We start from the raw sequence: 11,018 nt of genomic DNA, 5'->3' as shown, positions 1-11,018 counted from the left end.
GGTTCAAGTGGGACTGAATTCACTGTCTAGCCCAGGCTGGGCTCAAATTCCTGGCCACACCTGGGCTTCAACCTCCCAAGTGTTGGCATTATAGCTATGAATCAGTACACTGGCTCCCTTTTGAATGGAGTTGTTAGGAAATTTAAATGACCTGGATATTAAATTGTATCATCTTCTCTCTCTCTCTCTCTCTCTCTCTCTCTCTCTCTCTCTCTCTCTCTCTCTCTCTCCTCTCTCTTCCTTCCTTCCTTCCTTCCTTCCTTCCTTCCTTCTCTCTCCTCCCCTCACTTCCCTCCCCTCCCTTTCCTTTCCTTTCTTTCCCTCCCCTCCCCTCCCCTCCCCTTCCCTCCTCTCCCCTCCCCCCTCCCCTCCCCTCTCTCCTCTCCTCTCCTCTCCTCTCCTCTCCTCTCCTCTCCTCTCCTCTCCTCTCCTCTCCTCTCCTCTCTTTTCCTTTCCTTTCCTTTCCGAGACTGAGTCTCCCTATGTAGCCCTGGCTGGCCTGGAAGTCCCTGTGCAGAGTATGCTGACTTCTAACTCAGAGAGATCTGCCTGTCTCTGCCTCCGGAGTGCTAGGATTAAAGTCATGCACCATCCCGCCCTGCTCTCATTCTCATTTTGAGGAAATGTCTTTCTATATAATGGCCTAGGCTTGCCTGAAGTTGCTATGGAGTCTAAGTTAGGCTCGAACTGCTTAGTATCGTTCCACAGCCTCCCAAGGCTGGGATTATAGGAAGGATCACAGGAAGGGTCACTATGCATGGCCAAATGCAGCCATTCCAGACTTGGCTTTTCTCACATCAGAGTAATCCTCGAGTCTCACAGGTTCAAAATTCCTCAAACTGCTTCCACCTCTCCTTTTACTTCTTCTCCATCACTTCAGGAAATAGCTACTACTCACCAACCTTCATACCGTAACTTCTTAAGTGGTTTCCTGTCTCTCTTTGCTTTTCTCACGTCCACACATGTCTGTTTATATCACTCTCTTACCGTGGAGGTGACAGGGCACCTGTAGGTCTTCAGGATAAAGTTAAATCGGTGACAGTTTAGAAGATGCTTTATGGTCTTGCCCATCCTCTCACCCTGCCCTCTGCTGACCTTGCCCTCTCTGTAACTACATTCAAGCCACACGTGCCTCCTCCAGGCCACCAGACGCTTTCACTTGCCTCTGGACTTTGGATGCTTCTCTTGTCGACCTTGAATGATTTTCACATCCCCTTCACTTCTTGCAAACTTATCATCTTCTTTCAGACCTTAACTTAGATGGAAGTTTTCTTTTCTATTTCTGAAATTCCTCCGTGATCTCTTCTAAGACTGGGCTATGGCTGGGCTAGTTCCAAACACACCCTTTGGGCATAGGTAGCTGCCTGCTGACTCATTTGTCTGCTATTCTGAGGAAGGACTGTCTGCTTTTTACCCATGTTCCTCTGACAACGCCCCCCACCCCCACCCCAGGGCTTCTGGGACAGAACTGACACTCCACAGATAATTAGATAAATTATCTCTATATTTAATTTATGTGTACTCTCTCTACCACACAGAATTATAATACATAGCCGTGATTGTGAGAAGGCAATGCAGTGCACAGGAAAAATGCTGCTATTGAACAATGTGGTATTAAATATCAAGAAGCAACAATGTCCTGTTCCCAAGCTCAGATATCTGATTGGCTAAACGGTCACCAGGAATGCAGTACTCAAGCCAGCTTCTTAATGATTATCCACAGTGCTTTGTAGTTTGTGCTGGTTTCAGCCAGCCACATGAATTGGAGCTCTGCTCTGAAAGGTTCCACAGGGCTGAGGGTTGTAGAGACATACAAACTTGCTATTCATGCCTAGCCAGACTGGTTAGCTTGGTATGTCCTATTGCAGAGAAGGGGAGAATAAGGAAATAGGCATTTCATGTGAAAACACCAATGTCACTGCTGCCAAGTCAACAGTGACCCAGTCATTTCTAAGGCCAGGGCTTTTTCTCCGTGGTAGGAAAGATGAGATGTTTACAGTTTATTTTCTTTTATGTGCATCCCGTTATCAACATTTTGTGCCTTATATTTTGTATTTCAGCCATGTTCTCTATTCCTTTTCCCAGAAGGTTTACAGCCTTAGTTAAAGGAGACCAAGTGTATCTGTAAGTTCGAGGTGATGTTAAATGCAATCCTCAGAAGCTGGATGTGTTAAAATATGGCCTGGAGCTGGCACACATACACTAAAACACACTGTAAGTACATAGTGTAGATCACATTGGAGATTTGCTGAGTGCATTAATGAGGTCTCTGAGGCTAACTCTCTCGGGTCAGTGGGCTTTTAGTATTGCTTGAGGTCCACAAAGGGAGCTCAGACTTGGGATCCCACAGAAGCATCAGGACACAGCCCAGGTCCTTGGGTAGGGTGCTGTAGACATTCTTCTTGTGTTCTGATCTGCTCTCACATCTTTCTTTCAATACCTTTGTTACAAAGTAAATTACTTTAGATGCACATTCAAGTCCTTGATGGTGGGGATTACCAGGACCTAAATGAATATAAGATCAGCCAAGAGTCTTCCTTGTCACATCTAAAGCTGGTTCCGGATCTGGGAAGAATAGTGGTTAGTGATGCTTCCTACAGAGTGTTGAAGTTAGCTCCCTAAGGGTCCCTAGAGAACACAATTTAGAGCTGTCTTGGTGTCCCAGGGGCCCTGTTTTCAGGGACATTCCCATGTCCTGCCAATAGAGGGAGCCATGATTCCGCACAGAGGCCATCCCTGTCTTCTGACAGAGGGCAGTAACCACCTAACAGCAGCTCTGAGATGTTGTCTATGCCTCAGGCTCCTGAGGGTTCCAGGCAGAGTCAACAGCTAAATTTGCTTGCTGATGAATCTCCGCCAGGCTCCTCGCTGGACTGCTGGCCCGAGAATGCTTAGGAGAGCTCACAGCCATCCAGTTGGCAGCTTTTACTCCACATACTTAGTCAACTAATTTTCCTTGCTCATGAAATTTCTGTTAATTCCAAAAGGCAATTGGAACTATTTATATTTAGATTACTTCATAACTGAAGCTTCGTGGCCCATGAGATGATTAGGTTTCTATAAATATGTTTTGCTGTCAGTCTTCTTAATATTCAAATAATTTCGGTGTTACCAATGGCTTGACATAAAAAGACAACAAAATCATGGGGCAGACAAATGAACAGTGGAAATTCGATTTAAAAAAAAAAGCATAACTGGGATCAATAAGAAAGCATTGTCCAATAGACAGTATTCTGGACTTGGACAAAAACAAACAAGCAAAACCTAAACAACCTGGATTTGGCATTCAGCTCTAAAAATTGAGCTGTCATTGGAAAACCTAAGGGAAGCAGGTGACTTCCTTTTCCTCAGTGTGAAACAGGAGTAGTACACACATTGGTTTCCATACACAGTATTGCTCGAGGCTTCTAGGAAGCAATGCACACAAAATACTTCTGTAAATGTGTTATTCAAATATGTTATTAACGTACACTTTACATTGTTAGACTTCAGTATACAACTTTTGCTTTTCTTCCTTCCTTCCTTCCTTCCTTCCTTCCTTCCTTCCTTCCTTCCTTCCTTCCTTTCTTTCTTTCTTTCTTTCTTAGACAAAGTCTCACTCTATAGTTCTGACTGGCCTAGAACTCACTATGTGGACCAGGCTGGCCCCAAATTCACATTGATCTGCCCACCTCTTCCTCCAGAGTGCCGGGATTAAAGGTGTGTGTTACTATGTCCAGCTATTAAGTATACAGTTTTTGAACCTAACTATTATAGTTTTGGGGACAATTGTACATTTTAATATATATAGTATATATTATATATATTTACTTTATATAGATAATATAAATTAGTGGAAATATTTGTTTAAAATTTCAGATAAATCCTGTAAATATCCACCAGCAAGAAATTATATTTGAACATGTTTTGGGACATGTCTGCATGTACATACATGTCCATGAACAATATTTCAAAAATTAAATTTTACTTTATATTATATTATTTAAATGGACTTTTTCTTTTTTAAAAAAAATGAACTTTTTCACTGGGAGTCTAATTAGTGAGAAAGAAGAGGGTTTATATGAGCGAGAATTGTTGAAGCCAAGGTTGGATAAAGCACAGGGACAAATAACCAAATGAATGGAAGCACAGGATCTATGAACCAAAGGCTGAGGGGCCCCCAACTGGATCAGGCCCCCTGAACGGGTGAGACAGTCATTTGGCTTGATCTGTTTGGGAGGCAGCTGTGTGTTGGTGCCGGGTCCTGGGCTCGTCGCATGAGTTGGCTGTTTGAATCCTGTGACCTATGCAGGGACGCTTGGCTCGGTCTGGGAGGGGGGGACTGGACCTGGCTGGACTGAGTCTACCAGGTCGATCCCGGTCCTCGGGGGAGACCTTGATCTGGAGGAGGTGGGAATGGGGGGTGGGGTGGGGGGAGGGGGAGGGGTGCGAGAGTGGGAGAATAGGGGAATCTGTGGCTATTATGTTGAACTAAATGATGTTGTAAAATAAATTTACTAAAAAAAAAAATGAACTTTTTCATTCAGTATTAATAATTAACAGTTGTTCATCTTTATGTCAGGCATTGTTTAAATGTGTATCTTTTCTAAATCCCATAAGAGCTTCAAGAGATCTATGTGTGTATGTATATATGTATATATATGTGTATATATACATATGCATATATATCAAACACAAGAATACTGAGGTTCAGAATTGTCTCTAATTTTTGCAATTTAAATGAATCTTACAATTAACATATATCTTCCTGCTCACGACCTTCCCACTTTTATTGTAAAACCAAGAGCAGACTGCTTATTTAAAAATGTCGATTCTTGCCTGGCATGGTGGCACCTTCCTTTAATCCCAGCACTCTGGAGGCAGAGGCAGGCAGATCTCTGTGCGTTTGAGGCCAGTCTGGTCTATAGAGTGAATTCTGGGACAACCAAAGGTACATAGACAGACCCTGTCTCAAGAAACAACAACAAACCAAAAAACTCAAAAAACAAAGAAAGGTCAAGCCTCACACCTTTCTTTGTTGACAGTTCTCAGGCAGGTTCTCCTAGACTCTAGGAGAAGTCGAGGACTCCAGGACCCAGACATTATGTGCATATCGCACTGGAGAACCACAGCTGTGGTTTCTAACGTACCGGAGAACCACAGCTTTGGTTTCAGTTGCTAGATTGGGATTTCTAGATCGCTTTTGAATTAGACATGATGCCAAGCAGCCCTCCAGAAGTGTCATACCAGGCCACATGCCCACAAACAGCGCGTGAGTCACTTAGCCTCTTTTATGTGTGTCTAACTGTGCTCCAGACTATGACCTTGTAAATGACTTCTCAGCTTGTCATTTGGACAGTAGCTCACTTGTAGGCTGCTAGCCTGCTAGCCTCCATGTGTCTGAAGGCAGGTATGCCATTCTAGAGTTGGAACTACAGGTCTGGCATTTTCTTCTTGCTTGTCAGTAACTCGGAGGTTTTAGGAGTTGGTTGTCATAGTCTGTCCCAGGATGTACTCTCAGCTCTTCAGTGTTCTTTCGTGCCCTGCTCACCCTTTGTTCTCCAAGCACTCTCTTCAAGGCACACTTTCCCCATAAGGTACAAACAGCATAGGAGCTGGTTGTATAACTCAGTGTAGAATACACACATGGGGTTGTCTGGGCTCCATCCCAGCACCCACTCTGCTCAAGTAGTGTGAACTCAGGACTTTCATTGTTAGTCTGAGTAATGAGTAAAATTTGTTTTTACTTATTTATTTAAATTTGTTTTTTGTCTATGGGTGCTATACTTGCATGGATGTGCACCACATGCTTGCCTAGTACCCTTAGAGGCAAGAAGAAAGTGATGGATCCCCTTGAATGAGAGTTATAGGTGGGTGCTGGGAATCGAACCCAGGTCCTCTGGAAGAACACCCAGAGCTACTAATCACTGAGTCATCTCTTCAAACCTTATTTATTTTTTTAAAATAAAGCAAGATTCTATTCATACTGAGATTTTTAAATATTGTTCCCATAAAAAAAACTTTCTCCTACTGAGAAAATGAGTTCTTTTAAATTTCATTGTCCTTGAAGCAAAGAACTACATTCTCCCCTTTAGAAGAAAGACTTTAAACAAAACAAAACAAAACAAAAAACTAGTTCATTAACAATCAACTCTGAACCATTAAGCTATAGCCATCTAACAAGTTCTACACACACATCAGCATAAATGATTACGTGCTCTGGAATATTCAGTAGGAAAGTGAGTCACCCCCGACCTTCACACAAAGTTTATGTTGTATGGTATGACAATAATTGTTTCTAATCGTCTCTGGCTTTCCTTTTCAGTTTAAAATTATATGCAGATAAGAAAGCTATAAAGTAGACAAAGCTAGGTAATCTGTCCCCAATGTCACAAATCAATAGGAAAATGTTTTCTTTTTCTAGTGTGTTTTTTTCCTCAAGGGAGAATCTATAGTCTCACGCAGATTTCTGAACCAAATCATTCAACAGAATGTTACAAATAGTAGGATATTTCCTCCCCAAGTAACATATGGGGAAGGGAAATCAGGACAACGTCCTCAGAATGCCAGGCTCTTGGGGCTTTCCCTCTTGTTCTCTTGGGGCTGTGGCCCTATGATTCATAAAGATAATGATTTGAAATTCCGGGTATCAGTTGAGGATGTCAGATGAGAGGCTGAAGAAATCAAAGTTCTCTGTTGATCTCAGGTTATACTAGATCTGATAGAGAAGCATTCTGTGTACAAAGGTTCCCGAGAAAAGCTGTGGCTAGACATCCTTTAGGCAATGAAAATCACGTGTGTGTGGGGGGGTCTGTTACAGTGAGGACACCATTCTGTGATTGCTAGCACGGCTACTTTTATTTTTCAGCATTCAGGGAATACCAAACAGCTTCAGTCCGTTGGCTTGGTTCCAACTTCCAGAACACAGAATTCAAATGAACACAGACTTGTCTCACAGAACAAGTAAGTCAGCTTCACACCCATTACGTCGTGAACTGAAGATCTGTCAGAATACTTTGCAAGCATTAACTGATAAAAATCACAACCCCTTTCAGGAATTATGGACTGTATTCTGGTTTCCGAAGAGAAAACCTAAGCCGGTGGAGCTATAGCCACTTACTGTGTGCGCGAGGGAAACAAGCCCTTGTTCTGCCTATACAAATGAGTAATCGGACTAATATTTTCCCCCTGACTTGGCACAATCTCTCATTGACCTGATTGAAACCACCAGATGTTTTGGCAGCTCCTGGAGACATAACCTAAGTAACTCAATAATTGATTTAAGTAAACGTATCAGAATGTGGGCTGGCAGTGGGATCAGGGATTGATTCTCTGTTCTGTGATGACTTTGAATGTTAAAAAAAAAAAAAAGTGGTCTGCTCACATAATTGAAATGAATAGAGATTGGCACCATCTCGTTCATTTTCTTTGGTAATTTACAGGCTGTTTTAGGTCTGTACATATCTATAACTGTTGAAAGAAATGAAAGAAAATCCATAACATCAGAGAAATGGAAAAAGTGTCCTGAGGTTGTCTGTTGGAAGTTAAGTAAAATGTTTCTCCACAGGGAAAAAACCCTGACTAAAAAAGAAAAGACAGCAACAGAGATTCCTTTGACTGATTTTCTAGGAAGGATATTTTAGCATTTTTAGTTTTAGATTATTTCATGTGATATTGTTTTATGCCAGAATTTTTCATACTTTTTGTTTCTCTGCTTTTCCTTGAGTACATTTGCTATATTATCATCTCCACAGATGATAAAGAATATTCCTTATAAATAGATCTTAGAAATGGAAACGGTTTATATCTCTTTGCATGCAGCAAAGACTGGTTGAGAATAGGGCAGAACTATGCTTTCAATGTGAAACTTTGGGCTGTTGAGTATGCTTAGTTTTTTGTGTTTCCTCCTGTAGTATGGGGCTAGTTCTCTTGACTGTGCTTAATAAATACAATTTAAAAATGTCTTTCCCCCCCTTTCTCCTCTCTTCATTGAAGAAAAACAAAAACAAAAACAAAAACAAAGCCACAATGGAGAGAGAGAGACAGAGAGAGAGAGAGAGAGAGAGAGAGAGAGAGAGAGAGAGAGAGAGAGAGAGAGAGAGAGAGAGAAAGGATAGACAGACAAAAAGTTTATGGAACAAGACCATATGGGCATACAGAGCCTCACACACACACACACAGCCTCACACACTTACTCACACACACCCTCTGCACTTAGACCTAAGTAGGTGATTAGCATCTGTGTCCAGGACTCTGTACAAACTTCCTCTTTCTTAAGGGCCTGGAGTGCAGAGACCATTACACTCTTTGATTGGCATATTGCACCCAGTGTTCTTGGTAAATATTGTTCTGTATTAGCAGAGTAACAACCCTGCCAGCAGATTCCCCTAATCGCCCAATGCTCTCCGTGAGTGTTGTTTTTCATCGAGCGCGCTCTGAAGGCAGACTGGCTCCACAAGCCTTTTTCCAGGGCTGCCTGACAGGGAGACTTCTGTACTCATTAGCATAACAGCCGATGCTAATGACCCAGGGACTGCTGGCTCTCATAGAAACCCATCTCTCTTGGTTGGCTACTTGCCCTGGGTTGGGGAAGCCTACAGAGAATATACACACAATCCAGTTCAAAACTACTTGAGAGCAAGAAGAGAAAAACATATTTTAAGAAATGATTTGGATGAGCTGTCTCCTAGTGGATGCATGATCAAACGTAAGAATCCTAAGTGATCCAGGCTCCTATAAAGTGCTGGGTAAACTGGTTAGGAAACTGTAAGGTCCTGGGTAAACCTGCAGATGTGCCTTGTCTGATGTGGTAGGGCCAGATGCTTTTAGGGGTCCCAGGTAGCCAAGGCTGTTTCTTTACTTTAGTCCTGCCCTCGAATTCATTTAAATATATATATATGTATACATATATATATATATATTTCTTTTTTGAGCGAGGGTTTCATGTATTGCAGGCTAACCTTAAACTTGCTTTGTAACCAAGGATGAGCTTGAACCCCTGATTCTCCTGTCTCTGTCTCCTCAGGCATCACAGGCACATGCTGTCATATCTGGTTTAATGTGGTACTGAGAATCGAACCCAGGCAAGCATTTTACAAGCTGTGGTGCTACATTCCGTTTCTGCCCTCCCACTCTTAATATCTTGGTTGATTCTGGGCTGAGAACGTTGAGAAAAATCTAACACTAGGCATATGAAGCAGGAAAGGCAGGCCCTCACGCCTATTAAGGGACAGTTTTGTGTGGTGAAAATCATTTATTTTATTGAAACAGTGAAGGCGGCATGGACACTAGCAATTCTTGAGTTAGTGTTGGGTACATGGAGCCTCACCGATCTTCCTTGAAACTTGCATCTGCTCTCCATATACACAGGTGGCTGGAGACCAGAGGTCAGAGAATAGCTCAGTGTTGAGCTAGGAACGGAACCCAGATTGGCCTGACTCAAAGGTTTATTTTTCTTACCCCAGATGCAGTTTCACTGTGTGCCTTGAACTGCTGCTGCTTTCTTGTTGCAGCTTTCTCCTTAGCGAAGGGATAATGGGGAGGTGGGAGGGGGGTCGGGTCAGCATTGTCAGTGATGCTCCAGGCTTCCCATGTGTTTCGCACAATATTATGGTAAACTTCACAATGACAAATTTTAGTTTCCTGGCTATACCAGCTGGAATAACTGAGGCACATAGGCCATTTGCTAAAACATGTCTAAATGATATTGGCATAGTACTGCTAATAAGGAGAAACACAGCCAGGTAGTCCTATAATCTCAGCACTTGGGAGATGGACATGGGAGGATCTGGAGTTCAAGGCCAGCCTTGGCTACATAGTAAGTACAAGGGAAACCTGGATACATAAAATAGTATCTCAAAAAAAAAAAAAAACGTTCAAGCATGCGTGCTTGTGTGTGTGTGTATGTCTATATGTGTGAGAATCTATGAATCTTCATCTGCATGCTAAGCTTCTCAAATTTGGAACTACCTATATTATTTCCTGAACCTTTTCATCTTTATATTAATGCTCAAGGCTTTATAGACATAGCTATTGTCTTACTTTTTTTTTTTCCCCCGGTTTGAATTTGGCTTTTGGGCAAGGCTCAATGTCTCTAGTTCATCCTTTCTAAGCTCATTGGTCAAGTGGATTGCATTTGTGGCCTCTCTTAAAAAGGTGCCTTACAGTGTACCAGAGCAGTTTTGTAAATTAATATCATCATTAAAAATAAGCTGGCCTCCTCGTCCACCTCCTTTAACTTGTTATTTGAGGCTGCCGGGTCGGGCTGCACAGACAGCCAGAGGTTTTGGCATGGACCTGGGGCCCAGGGGAATATTAACTTACAAGACTTTCCCTATTTTGCTTTTACATGTCTGAGACTATTTCAGAACTTAGTGGCTGTAATACAAGTTATTAAATACACGTGACCAGACTATAAGAAATGCTTTCTGCTCCCTTGGTTCCCTTTGAAGAAATGATGGCTGGGGAGTGAACTGGTGTATTTGTCATAATTATACCCGATTGCATTATAATCAAGATTATAAAAGGGTGGTTAGCTAAAAGTTAAGGTGATAACACCCAAGCTAGGTTCTACATGTAATTTAAGTGTCACATTTGGAATTAGAAGAATTATTTCATTAAACTTCGAGAGTTCTTGATGAGTAGAGATATTGGGTGTAAGATCTAAAGGAGAATGGAATCCTTGGTTTTTAGATCATCTGGTCCAACTTTCATCCTTGTACCCTTCTCTTGTGCTGGCTGGGCTGTCTCAGGAATCAGGGGCCAAAGTGGGGAGGGGTGTGTGTGATCCTCTGAAACCAGGGTGTGAATTTTTCTCACCTTGTATGCTCACCACTCAGTGTAAACAGTCTGTCCCTCTCTGTGTGTGTTCCTCTGTGGCTGCAAAGGCAGACACTGCCTGGGTATGGTGATGGGGACTCCGAAGAGTGTCTGCCAGTCTCCAGCAGCTGGAAAAGGTTTGAGCCCCTCTGGCAGATGTTTGTTGTTCCAGCCACTTCATTAACTTTGGAAACAAAACCCCCGACTATTCTGAACAAAGT

This window comes from Peromyscus maniculatus, chromosome 7 (assembly GCF_049852395.1).
Source record: "Peromyscus maniculatus bairdii isolate BWxNUB_F1_BW_parent chromosome 7, HU_Pman_BW_mat_3.1, whole genome shotgun sequence".
In the NCBI taxonomy this organism is placed as follows: Eukaryota; Metazoa; Chordata; class Mammalia; order Rodentia; family Cricetidae; genus Peromyscus; species Peromyscus maniculatus.
The sequence above is the reverse complement of the archived record's forward strand: the minus strand, read 5'-3'. Positions refer to the sequence as shown.